This window comes from Eubalaena glacialis, chromosome 13 (assembly GCF_028564815.1).
Source record: "Eubalaena glacialis isolate mEubGla1 chromosome 13, mEubGla1.1.hap2.+ XY, whole genome shotgun sequence".
Taxonomy (NCBI): Eukaryota; Metazoa; Chordata; class Mammalia; order Artiodactyla; family Balaenidae; genus Eubalaena; species Eubalaena glacialis.
This window is the reverse complement of record NC_083728.1, coordinates 44,729,354-44,741,453: the sequence shown is the minus strand read 5'-3', so window position 1 is coordinate 44,741,453 and position 12,100 is coordinate 44,729,354.

Genomic DNA, 12,100 nt, shown 5'->3' with positions numbered 1-12,100 from the left:
ATGGACATTGCAGGGAAATCAATTTGGTTTAATTCCTAAATTACAAGACTAGAGTCACTGGAAGAAACCTCTGGGTTATATGCCTTAAGGCCAGTCCTTAATGGACTTAGAAGGAAAGCAGAAGCACATCATCTTGAATCATGCCCAGATTAAATGTGGCTATTTTGATTACTGAATCCAAAGATGTGGGCAGCCCTGAATGTCCCATTTTTTGAGCCAAGGGACTATATGTTTGCTCCAGATTAAACTCTTCCAAGTGGAGCAAATCTAGCATTTTGAGGTGGTGACTACACAAAAAATATAAAGAGGAAAAATTCAGTCAGGTGAGCTAATGCCATATTTCAGATAAAAACTCCCTTCCCAACACAGGCCATTAGCATTAGGGAAGGTAGTCAGACAGGTTATATGAGTCTAAATGAGGGTTAAGCTAAAAGAACATTTTCTCCCATATACCTAGAAGGATGAAATTTTGGAGCACAGAGAGACAATGCCTTTACCTACAGGACTTTAAGAGATAAATAATAACAAATACTCTCCCTCCTTTTTCTCCTCTCTCCTACCCTATATTTGCCTCCCTGTCTATCACTCAGAAACCACATATACACATGCATTTTGTCCTTCTTGATTTATATATCACCATATTCCAAGTAGGTCCTTCAGAAGACTTTAAAAAGTGCTTGCAAAAAAGCTAATAAGTGAATCACATATCCTGGTGAAGGAAAATGATGAGTTTCTGTCTCTAAATTTGCTTTTTTCTGGACATTTCATGTAAATGGAATCATACACTGTGCATTCTTTTACATCTGGCTTCTTTCACTTAGCGTAGTATCTTCGAGGGTCATCCATATTGAGACATATATCAGTACTTTATTCCTTTTTATTGTTGAATAGTGTTCTATTTTATGGATATAATACATATCTACCAGATGATGGACATTTATTGGGATTGTTTCTGGTTTGGGGGTATTAAGAAGTGTCTCGTATGTTTTGTACATCATCTGTTCGTCCTTTGTCCATCATCCTTTGTATTCACCTGTTCTTGATTCTTATCCCCCTTCATATACACTATTAATATTTTTAAAAGTTTGTGAACTTTTCTTTCTACTTTATTTCTTAGAGGATATAAATATACTTTTAAAAATCATTTGAGAATATCTTTTCCATTTTGTCGAGAATTGTTTCATCTACTTGTTTCGTGTTAAGTATTTTCTTTGTGTTAGTTTTGTCATTTGCTTTGGAATTTTATTATGTAGATTTATTTTACAGGTCTTTTATGACTTCCTCCCTCTCTCTCTCTTTCTCTCTCCCTCCCTCTCTCTCCCCCCTCCCCCCTCTCTCCCTCTCTCTCTCTGTCTCCCCCCCCCCTCCTTTTTCCCTCTCTCTCTCTTTCTCTGGCTCATTTCTCTCTGGTGGTTCTGCAGGTGCCTTCATCTGGGTTCCCACAGATTCTTAGTCCAGAAACAGGATTTATATTGGGTCTTGGAGGTCCTGTGTCATCCATGGTGATGAGACAAGTAATGATTCCATCACCGAGCCAGTCTTATGTTTCCCCAGAGTCTATCCACAGCTGCTTCATGTCACCCCTTCAAGCAGTCAGCTTTACCATCATCATTTCAGGCAGGGGCTTCAGCTTTCTTCTAACTCCCGTTATGAGCAGTGAACCCACCCAGGCCCCTCCAGCTTCACAAACTCTAGTTAGTGAGCCTAATTTGGGTACTTTGCCACTTCTGGAGTTCTTTTGGTCTCACTTGACTTATAAAAATTCAACTCTTCAATGCCTCCAGATGCTTCTGGTTTTGGAGACTGGCTGTGTGCTGGCCTCTGCTTTACTTAACATTGTGGGTGTTAGTTTTACTTTGATTCAACTAGATTTTTAACTTATTTTAGAACATGGATTTTTTTAAGAAAAATATACTAAGGTATAATCTACATACAGAAAAACACACATGCCGTAACTGAACAGATGAATGGATTTTCATTAACTGAGCACACTTTCTCCGAAATCAAGAAACAGAGCAATGCAAAACTCAGAACCTCCCCCCTGTGTCCCTGTCCAATCATTCCCCACCAGAAATAACTATTATCCTGATTCCTACCTGCATAGATGTGGTTTGGTTCCTGTTTAGTAGCTCCTCACGAACTTTCCTCGTGTCACTCTCCTCCCTCTCCCCCTCCCCTCCCCCTCCTCTCCCCTCCCCCTCCTCCCTCTCCCCTCCCCCTCCTCCCAGTTCTGCCTGCACAAAACATTTGTAGTAGTTGCCTTTCACCTTGTCTTTCTTGTTTCTGGTTCAAGTTTTAGGGTGTGTTTCGGGGGGAGGGGTGCACAATTAATGGGAGCTCTTCTATGTACTGGTCAAAAGACAGAAAACATTTCTAGATGTATTTGTAAGAAAAAACCCTTTAACAGAACAGTAGGTGTTAATTAATCTGTGTTCTCACTTGCTAATAGTGATTACCACAAAACAGTATCCAGCGACAGAAATGGTACATTAAAGGGCTAATGCTGGAGAAGAGCAACTACATAGAGCTTAATATCTTCGGGCTCAATTTATCAAAGATAAGGTCTGAACAATGCAGCATAAAGACATACTTTGACTTTGCTAGCAGACATGAGGAATTATATCAAATTTTATCCTAATAAATAGAGCCTTTTTAAAAATTGGAAACAGCTTTTAGAAGGATATCTACAAATAGACTATACACGTATACACACGTGGATACAAAACTGTAATGCATATACCCGTAAGTATGAGCTATGAGCATCATTGTTTCTATTATAATATGTATTGTTTACTAAGAGCCTTTTATATGCTATCTCATTTATAAATTTATTTTATTATTTTTTACTGAATAGTTGACTCGCAATGTTATGTTAGTTTCAGGTGTACAGCATAGTGATTCAGTATTTTTACAGATTATTCTCCATTAAAAGTTATTACTAATCATGTGGTTTTAATTGTCTTTCAGAGCCCACACCACATTCTATAATGTAGAAAATGTAATTTCCTATTTTACATGTGAGGAAACTGAGGCACAGTGCTGTGATACAATATAACCGAGATTACAAAGTTAGTGGTAAATTCAAGATTCAAATGGAAATTGTCTCATGCCAGTGCTCCTGTTTTTGCAATTATGTAGCATTGTTGCTTGAAAAATCTGTATTCATGGCATCAAAATATATATAATATTAAGCCAGTGTATTTATATGTTTAGGTTCCACTCCTATCTACCACAGTTTATCTCCATACTTGATTCAGATAGGGAAAAATAAGAAATGAAAATTAAATTTTTGGCTATGATGTAAGGAGCATAGATGATAGAAAAGACACTTTAAATATATGATCACATTTAGTCCTTAAAACCCCCTAAGAAGTGAATTAGAGCTTCAGTTTACAATTGGGAGAACCAAGACTTAAAAGATTGAATAATTTGCCCAAGGTCACAAAGCTAATTAATGGCAGAGCTGAAATTTGAACACTTCTATGACTCCAAAGTCTACACTCTTCGTACTAAATCACCTTTCCCAACAACACATTTCATTCTAAAGTTTTGGGGGTATATATTGCACCTAAATTTCCTTGTTTCATGCAGAAGGGTCTGTTCTGACTTTGCTTTTTCTTGGAAGCTATTTTGATTTCCCTGCTCCTTTGTATGCTCCTTAAGTACATTTTTCTTGCTGAGTTTCAATTTGATTTGTTGGGATTTCTTTGCTCTAGCTAGAAGGTGAGTCAGTGGTTTAAAAAGAGGTTTTAAGTGCATGTTTTGCTCTTTCAAGTTTCTGAACGCCTCCAAAAATTCACTTCTGAAGTTCTGAAGCCCAGAGGGGCAGAGGCCATCAATGTTTAAAATGGGAGTATATTGTTTTAATTAAAATTTATGGAGTGATTCATGACTCCAATTCAATTTTCCTCAATCGACATCATAAGGTCTGGATGGGAGATCTGCCTTAAAATTACCATGGGGCTCTCTGGAAGATGAGCCATTTAGAAATGCCCTTGTTTCACTTGTTAGCAAGTTCATGACTTCAGGCTCAAGCAAATCCAAGAATGGAACAGTCCCATCCCTGTTTTCATTATCTTTCTGATCTCCCTTGTAAGCTGTTCTGATGGAGCTTCATGTGTCACCACCTCCCCCCATTAAGCTATGTTCTCAAGCTGGCAAGGCAAACATCATCATTTATCAGAGCAAAAATCTCACTCCAGTTTTAGAAAAGTCTCACTTAACTTTTCACAAAACGCTCAAGAAATCTAGGAGAGAATCAGAACTAATTTTAGGATGCAAGCGATTTTCTTTTGTTTGTGAATTTGAGTGCTGTCTTCTGGTGGTGGTGTCACTGAATTAATTCCTTGGTTGTCATCATCTTGACATACCTCAGTTTTCTGCATTTGGCCCCAAACTTGGAGGTTTGGAAATTTGATTAGACCATCACTGAAAAATTCTAGGAGTAAATAAATCGAACTAATTCAACTATAGCCTAAGTGACAGGAAACTTGGTGAAACCTGTGCAGGGCTAGGGAATATATATTTTGGGCATTGTGGCTAGCATGGTGTCTGGGGCATAACAGGTACCAAATAACTATTTGATGCAAAGAAATTAAGTACCCCTGAAATGCTCTCCACATCCAGAAAAATAAATCTATGCTTTTAATTCTTATCCAGAGGCTCCTCTGTGATCCAGAACATTCCCTTAAAGCAGCGATTCTCAATCTTGGTGGATTTTGTCTCTCAGGGGACTTTGTTAGTGTCGGGAGACATTTTTTGTCATAATTGGAGGAGGGGTGCTACTGACATGTACTGAGTAGAAGCCAGGGATGCCGCTAAGCCTCCTACAATGCACAGGCAGCGCCACCTCCCCCCAAACCCCCCCACTCCAAAAAATTATATGGCCCCAAATATCAACAGTTCTGAGTTGAGAAACCCTGCTCTAGTTTGTCTTCAACTCAAGCTGGACTTGAAATCCCAGGAGCTAGAATTTCAGAGGTGAAGGTATATGGCAAAGAATCTTTCCTGTGCTCTGAAATATGATTATTTCAAGAGTTCTTGGGGAAAGGAGGCAAAATTTGGCTTATCTAGGAACCCCTAGAGGAAACATCAAACATCAAGGTCATTTACTGAACTCAATAGGAAGAAATAAAACTTATTTCTCTGTCTCATTCTCTTGGCAATTTGCCTCTTAAGACTTCTTCCTGACTCCAAACCAGAGCTCCCCCCACTGCCCCCCCCCCCATTCTCCAAGTACATAGCTTGTAGAAGCTGAAAACTACTGAGAGCTCCTGGGTGGAGATGAAGACGACATGCCAGGTAGAAGTTCATCAGTTTTATAATTCACTTAGGGAAGTGTACAGTTAGTCTGTACACCTTATAAATCATCTTGAAAACATCTGATTATGTTTTTTTCCCTTTGCTTTTAATTGAAAAATTTTAAAAACTGCCTCATCAGATCTCCATTTCCTGTTTAAAGTGGGATTAAGTAATTATATGGTACAATTTTTTCATATATTTATTGTTATTACTTCTGATAAAGTTTGGAAGGAAGTATAACATGCTCTTACTTGTCAATCAAATATCAAATGGAGTGATTAGACTGACTTCCAAGATACTAGTCAAACAACACAGATTAAACTTATATAATAGGAAAATGTTGGTATGGATTCAACTTCTGGCTCTTGCCTTGGGATACTTGGGTTCAACTTCTGCCTCTTGCATTGAATGTGTGGCCATGGGAACCTTGCATAATCTTTATGGGCTTCAGTTTCTTCATCTGTAAAACAAGGAAGTTGGATTACGTGACCCAGCTCTCTTTGATTCTAATTTACTCAATGGAATAATTTTAATCTGATACTATGACTAACAGAAGAAAAATGAACAACTTATATTGGTATGTTGATATTTCTCAAAGGATTACCGCAAATACTCATCTAAGAAGATAATCTTTTGGAAATGTGACAGATTAGGAAGTTACTGTGGACACATGCCATGGATTAAGATATGTGGTTTTGGGGTTAGTCTCTCCATTTTTAAAGTTTGTAGAGTGCTGTTATTAAAGGTTCCCAGGATTTGGGGAGATCATCACAATAGAAAATTTTGTAGTCACCGTAATCAAAGTTGAATGTAAGTTGGGAATATAGAACCTAATAAAAATATATATTGTCCAAAGAGTACTGCCAAATTCTTGGGAACTTTTCTCTCAGAAGCTAAATTCTTCTACATCTTAGACTTGTTCTTAAGGATATGTGAAAACAGTCTGCACTTTTTCAACTTAATCAAGTACCTCAACTAGGTTTTTGTGGTTGCAAGAAACAGAAATTAACCCCACATGCTTGGCAGGCTCCAAGATGGCCCCCAATCATCTTTGCCTCCGGATATTCACACCCTTGTAGAGACCCCTCCCACAGTGAATCAAGGCTGACACTGTGTAACCAGTAGAATATGAAATAAATGGCAATGTACAACTTCTGAGGCTAGGTCATAAAAAGGCATTTCAGCTCCATCTTGGTCTCTTGGATACTTCCTCAGGGAGAAGCCTGCTATCATGCCATGAGGACACTCAAGAGAGCCCATGAGGAGTAGAGCTGAGGCCTCCTGCCAACAGCCAGCACCAACTTGTCAACCATTTGAGTGAGCCACTTGGGAAGTAGATGCTTCTTCTCTGGTCAGACTCTCAGTTGATTGATGGTTTGGCGGGAATGTGACTGCAACTGCATGAGAGAGACCCTGAGCCAGAATCACCCAGCTAAGCCACTCCTGAATCCCTCACCCATAGAAATTGTGTGAGATAATAAATATTTATTGATTTTTAAAGTTTTGGGGTAATTTGTTTTGCAGCAATAAATAACAAATATACAACAATAACATAAAATATAAATAAAAGTAATGTATTAAAAGGAAATCCAGAAGTTCAGAGAACTGAAGGAAACACCAGAAAAGACTCAGGGACAGAGGCTAACTCTGGGGATCTAGAAAGTAGGAAATAATGATTTTCAGAGTTCATCTGTCCAAATGAATTGGTAATGACCATTTTTAGTTCCTCTTACATTCTGCTTGACATTCTATTAGAGGTCCCAGGTACAGAGGGTCTAGTCAACTCTTGACCAAGAAAGAATGGAGTATCATGATTGGCATTCCCACTGAGAATGTATGCAATAAGAGAATTGTAGTTCCCCAAAGGAAAACCAAGATGTTATTATTACAAAAGGAGTTATTGATGCTGATTAGGCAAAGGAAGACATGTCAACTACCAATAGCCTGATAGTTCTTGAGATTGCCAGGTGGCTTGGTAACATCAGAGTTGATTCAACCCTGTGTAGAACAGCCATTATCCTGCATAGATTTTTCCAAACACTATATATTCTCAAAAGTGTAATGCCATTAAAAGTGGTAAGAAAAAATATAAGAAAGCATTTCTGATTAATTTCGGAGATATTAGGGGTGGTCTTCATCTTGAGTGACTTCCACAATTGCCATTCTATATTAATTAGAATAGGCTCTAACAAGTAACGTAAAGTGTTACAGTAGAGTCTTCTTTCTTGCTCAAACAGGAGTACTGGACAGGTAAATAGGGCACCAGGTGGCTCTCATCATTGTGGCAATTCAAAGATCAAGGCAAATGGATGCTCTGCCATCTTCAACACATGACTTCCAAGATTTTCTTGTGAAATAGTCCCATTTCCGCCAGTCAGTAGGGGGAAAGGTCATGAAAAAGCACAAATGCAATTTTTTTTATGATTCAGTCTTACAGAAATGACCTTCATTTCTGCTAACATCCCGTTGGCTAGAACACAGTCACATGACTCCACCTAACTGCAAGGGAAGCTGGGAAATGTAGTCCCCAGCTAGACAGCCGCTTCCTAGTACAACTTTATATTAAGGAAAGAATAGCATGGGTTTTTGGGTGATCTCCTAGCCATTTCTGCCACATACTAATCCCTTGGTCACTTCTTATTTTTTGTCAGCCCAGTATGTATTACATTATTAGTTTCCTTGGAGAGTAATAAGATCCCTGCTCAATACAATGTGCACACAAATGAAATCCAGGGTCTCCTCAAGATATTTATAAATGAACAGTTGGTTTTAGGACATGCCTCTCATACTGGTTAGGGCTTATGGTGTTTCTGATCCCATCATCATTTTAGGAATATCAGAGTGATTTTATCAGATATCAAGGGTATCTTTTAGATTTCTCTCTCTGTTTCCCCACCTACTTCCAGTCTACATACGTCCTGTTGGCTCTGCCTCCAAAATTCTGATCTGACCACGTCATACCATCTTGGCTGCCACCCTCGGTCCCCGGATACCTGCAGTCGCTTTCTATTTGGTCTCCCTACTTCCACTATTACTTCCCTAGAATCCATTTTTCATGTAGCCACTACAGTGATGGTTTCTAAAATCCAGATCATGTCCAAATCAGATCATGTCACTTCCCTGCTTGAAAGCTGCCAATGCTACCTGTTAACATTAAACACAATACAAATTTCTTACTCCTGCTTTTAAGACCTTATTACGTGGTCCTTGTCTAAGTTTTTGATCTCATCTTATATTTCTCTTCCCTTTTTTTGCTATGCTCAATATACATTGACCATTTCAGTTCTCAAAATCTTCAACTGTGTTTCTGCTTCTGAGTCTTTGTGCTGACTTTTCTGCTGCCAGGGACACCCTCTCCCCAGATCTTACTATGCTTTGTTCCTTTTGATATTTCAGGTCTAGGCTTCTTTAAAAAGGCGTTTTCTGACCACCTCATACTTTATTCCATTACCCTGTTCTCTTTGCTTTATTACACTTAGCACTATCTGAAACTATTGTACTGAATTTCAGTTCTTTATAGTTCACGTCCCATGAGTAAAATGAAGCTTCCTAAGAACAAAAACACTTATCTGTGTTAATCTCAGCTATGGTGTATATCCTCAGCATCTACAAGAGTATGTGCCATATAGTAGGTGGCATATAGTAGGTGTTTACCTTGATAAACTGCTTCTCCAGGATGCAGAGCTCAGTTTGCAGCCTAGAAATGTCCTAAGGGATATAGAGGAGTCCCTAGCAATTGAGAGCAGAACAGGGAGAAACCATCAGACAGACCTCACCAGAGGAAGGACATATTCCTATCAGAAATGGCTATGCAGGTTGATGGGTGCTTATATGACCCACAAAGCCTGAAACAGTTGCCTTTTCATCCTTCACTACTCTTCTCCTTGAGGAATAATAACATCTCCAAAACAAGCTGGGAGTCATTGGGTCCATTATTCTCCTTCATTTCTTTCCATATCTACAATAAATGACATTTAAGGGAAATAATGAAAAACGGTTTACTGTTTCCTACTGATAAGAGCAGAATTATTATAGTCAGACTGTTGTACTACACTACTGTAGTCCAAAGAACTGAAGAAGCAATGCTTCGGAAGGTGATCTGCCTCATAAAATCTCTTGACAGCAGTCTGTCACACTTTGGGACAGCAATGTGTACTTAAAAATAAATGGAAATGGGGAGATACCCCTGACTCTAACATGAATGTCTTAAAGGAGACTGATGATAATTACATTCAGATGAGATATTTTTAACATGTCAGAAAACAGACCATGATATTTCAAGCATTGACCATGATGTTGCAAGCAATATCACATTCATGACATTTCAATCATTTATTCCCACCAGCATCTGTGGGTTGGCTGGGGGTCCACAGACCGATTGTGGGTTCAGTTGGCAGCTCTGCCTTGGGCTAAAGGTCTGGCTTAACTTAGCTCCTCACTCAGGGCTGGGCTCTGGCCTGCTCTAGTGTGTTTCTTCTGGAGTCCAGAGAATTGCCCTGGGGAAGTTTGTCATGGGGATGACAGAAATGCCGAAAATCAAGCAGAGCCTACTGAGACCTAGACTCAGCATTGTTCCACAGTTACTTCTATGCACATTCCATTGGCCAACACAAGTCACATGGCCAAGCTGCCCCAAATCAAGGGTAGGGAGGGATACATTCCACCTATGATGAGGTCACAGAAAGGATGTGGGTACAGGGAGGAATGAAGAATTAGAGTCAAAAATTCAATCCAGTACAGTGTATAATCTAATAAATAAGCCCATAGAAAGTCCTGCCTAGTAGTGGAGTATATTCACATATATGTGTAAATGCATACTTTTCATAAAATATATATCAACATTTAAGACCATTCTAACAAAGTAACCTGATCTCTCTCAAAACCAGATTTCAATGGTGAGCAATTTTGTAAGACAAAATTATGATGAATTCCTTGTAATTATTTCTAACCAGGAGTGCCAGTGGCAAGACCTCTTTTTGAAGAGTTGGCGCATGACTTGTTCTCCTGCATAAGTATTTTAATAACTCCCAGCTATTGAGACATTAATTTTTTTTTTTTGTATTTGGCTTAGGAGACAGGCCTTGGAAACAATATTCTTTTTCAAAGTGTTTTTTTGTTTTTCTTCATTCCTGTCATTCAAAGGGAGACCTCACATATATTGACGAGGCTCAGGATGGGATGGCAGATAAAAGTCTTTGGAAACCTTTGGCAGGGGCACTTCGGTTTCATTCAAGTGGACTTTCCCTGGTATATGCTGCTGGTTTGGGGTCTGGAGCTCTGGCTCCCATTCTAGATGATTTGTGGTTTGTTTCCCACTCTAAAAAAACTGGGCTGTTATTTCTGTTCACTGTCAAGGTCAGTAGATGAGCCAGGTCTTCTTAGAATCTCAGAGGAACCATCCTATGGATGGTAGTGACGGGGGACTCGATGGCCCTCATGTCTGCCTTTCCCTCACTCCATGTTCCATTCCAGGTGTGCAGGGCAGTCTCCTGTCGAGACTTGTTTCAGGACTGGGTATCAGTCATTCATACACAATGGTGAGTCACTTCTTTAAAGAATATTAACATTTAGGGCTCCTTAAAAAATTATGGGATGGAAAACTTTACCTGCAGCAGTGAGAAGTTACTGAACTCGATATAAACAAAGAAACCTGGGTGGACTGAAAATCTAGAACAGGGAGGGGAAGTAGAAAACCAAACTATATGTATATGTATATGTGGTATGTAATGTAATACACACATGTGTTACATATAAATATGTATACAAATCATATAATGTATAAAAATTAAGGAAATTTAAAATGCAATATGTAAAAATACACTTTTTCCGAAAACACATATAAACCCAAAGCTACTTATTAAATACAGTCATGTTGCGTCTGGGATGAAGGGAATGAGGATAGAGAATAGAAATGAAAGAGGGACTTCCCTGGTGGTGCAGTGGTTAAGAATCCGCCTGCCAATGCAAGGGACACGGGTTCGAGCCCTGGTCCGGGAAGATCTCACATGCCGCGGAGCAACTAAGCCCGTGTGCCACAACTTCTGAGCCTGCGCTCTAGAGCCCACGAGCCACAACTACTGAAGCCCGCGTGCCTAGAGCCCGTGCTCCGCAACAAGAGAAGCCACCCCAATGAGAAGCCAGCGCACCGCAACGAAGAGTAGCCCCCGCTCACCGCAACTAGAGAAAGCCCATGCATAGCAACAAAGAGCCAACGCAGCCAAAAATATATATATAAATAAATAAATAAAAATAAACTTTATTAAAAAAAGAGAGAAAATAGAGATGAAAGAGAATAAACAAATCAAATAGTAAAGGATGTGGGACAATTATGATCACATAGCAGGAAATGAAGAATATGATCAACTCAGTCACCTGCCACTGAGATCAGAACCAAGCAAGAAAATAAGAAAGGCGGGAAGGAGGCTAGGAAGACAGGAAGGAAAACAGGAGGTTTGCACAACTGTTATGGCATTTTCAGATGGTGGCCTAGCAGGAAGGAAAGTATTTACCATTTGGGGCTGGTGAGCCACAGCACCCAAAGCACCTCACCCAGCACCCACCACATGGTTAAGCGCTCATTGAGTACTTTTGGACTGCATTGAACCTAATTGCCTCAAGGAGGCTGACTTCCCTGAATCCTTGAGTCCACATCCTTTAGGCTGACTTCATTCTCACTGTGAAGAACTGCCAGAACAAATGTTAGAAAGGATCGTAAAGTCCTTTAATCTAACCACATCCAGAGGACACATTCTTTTTTTGTTTGTTGAGGATCCACTCTTCTTGTTTTCTGCTGATGGGT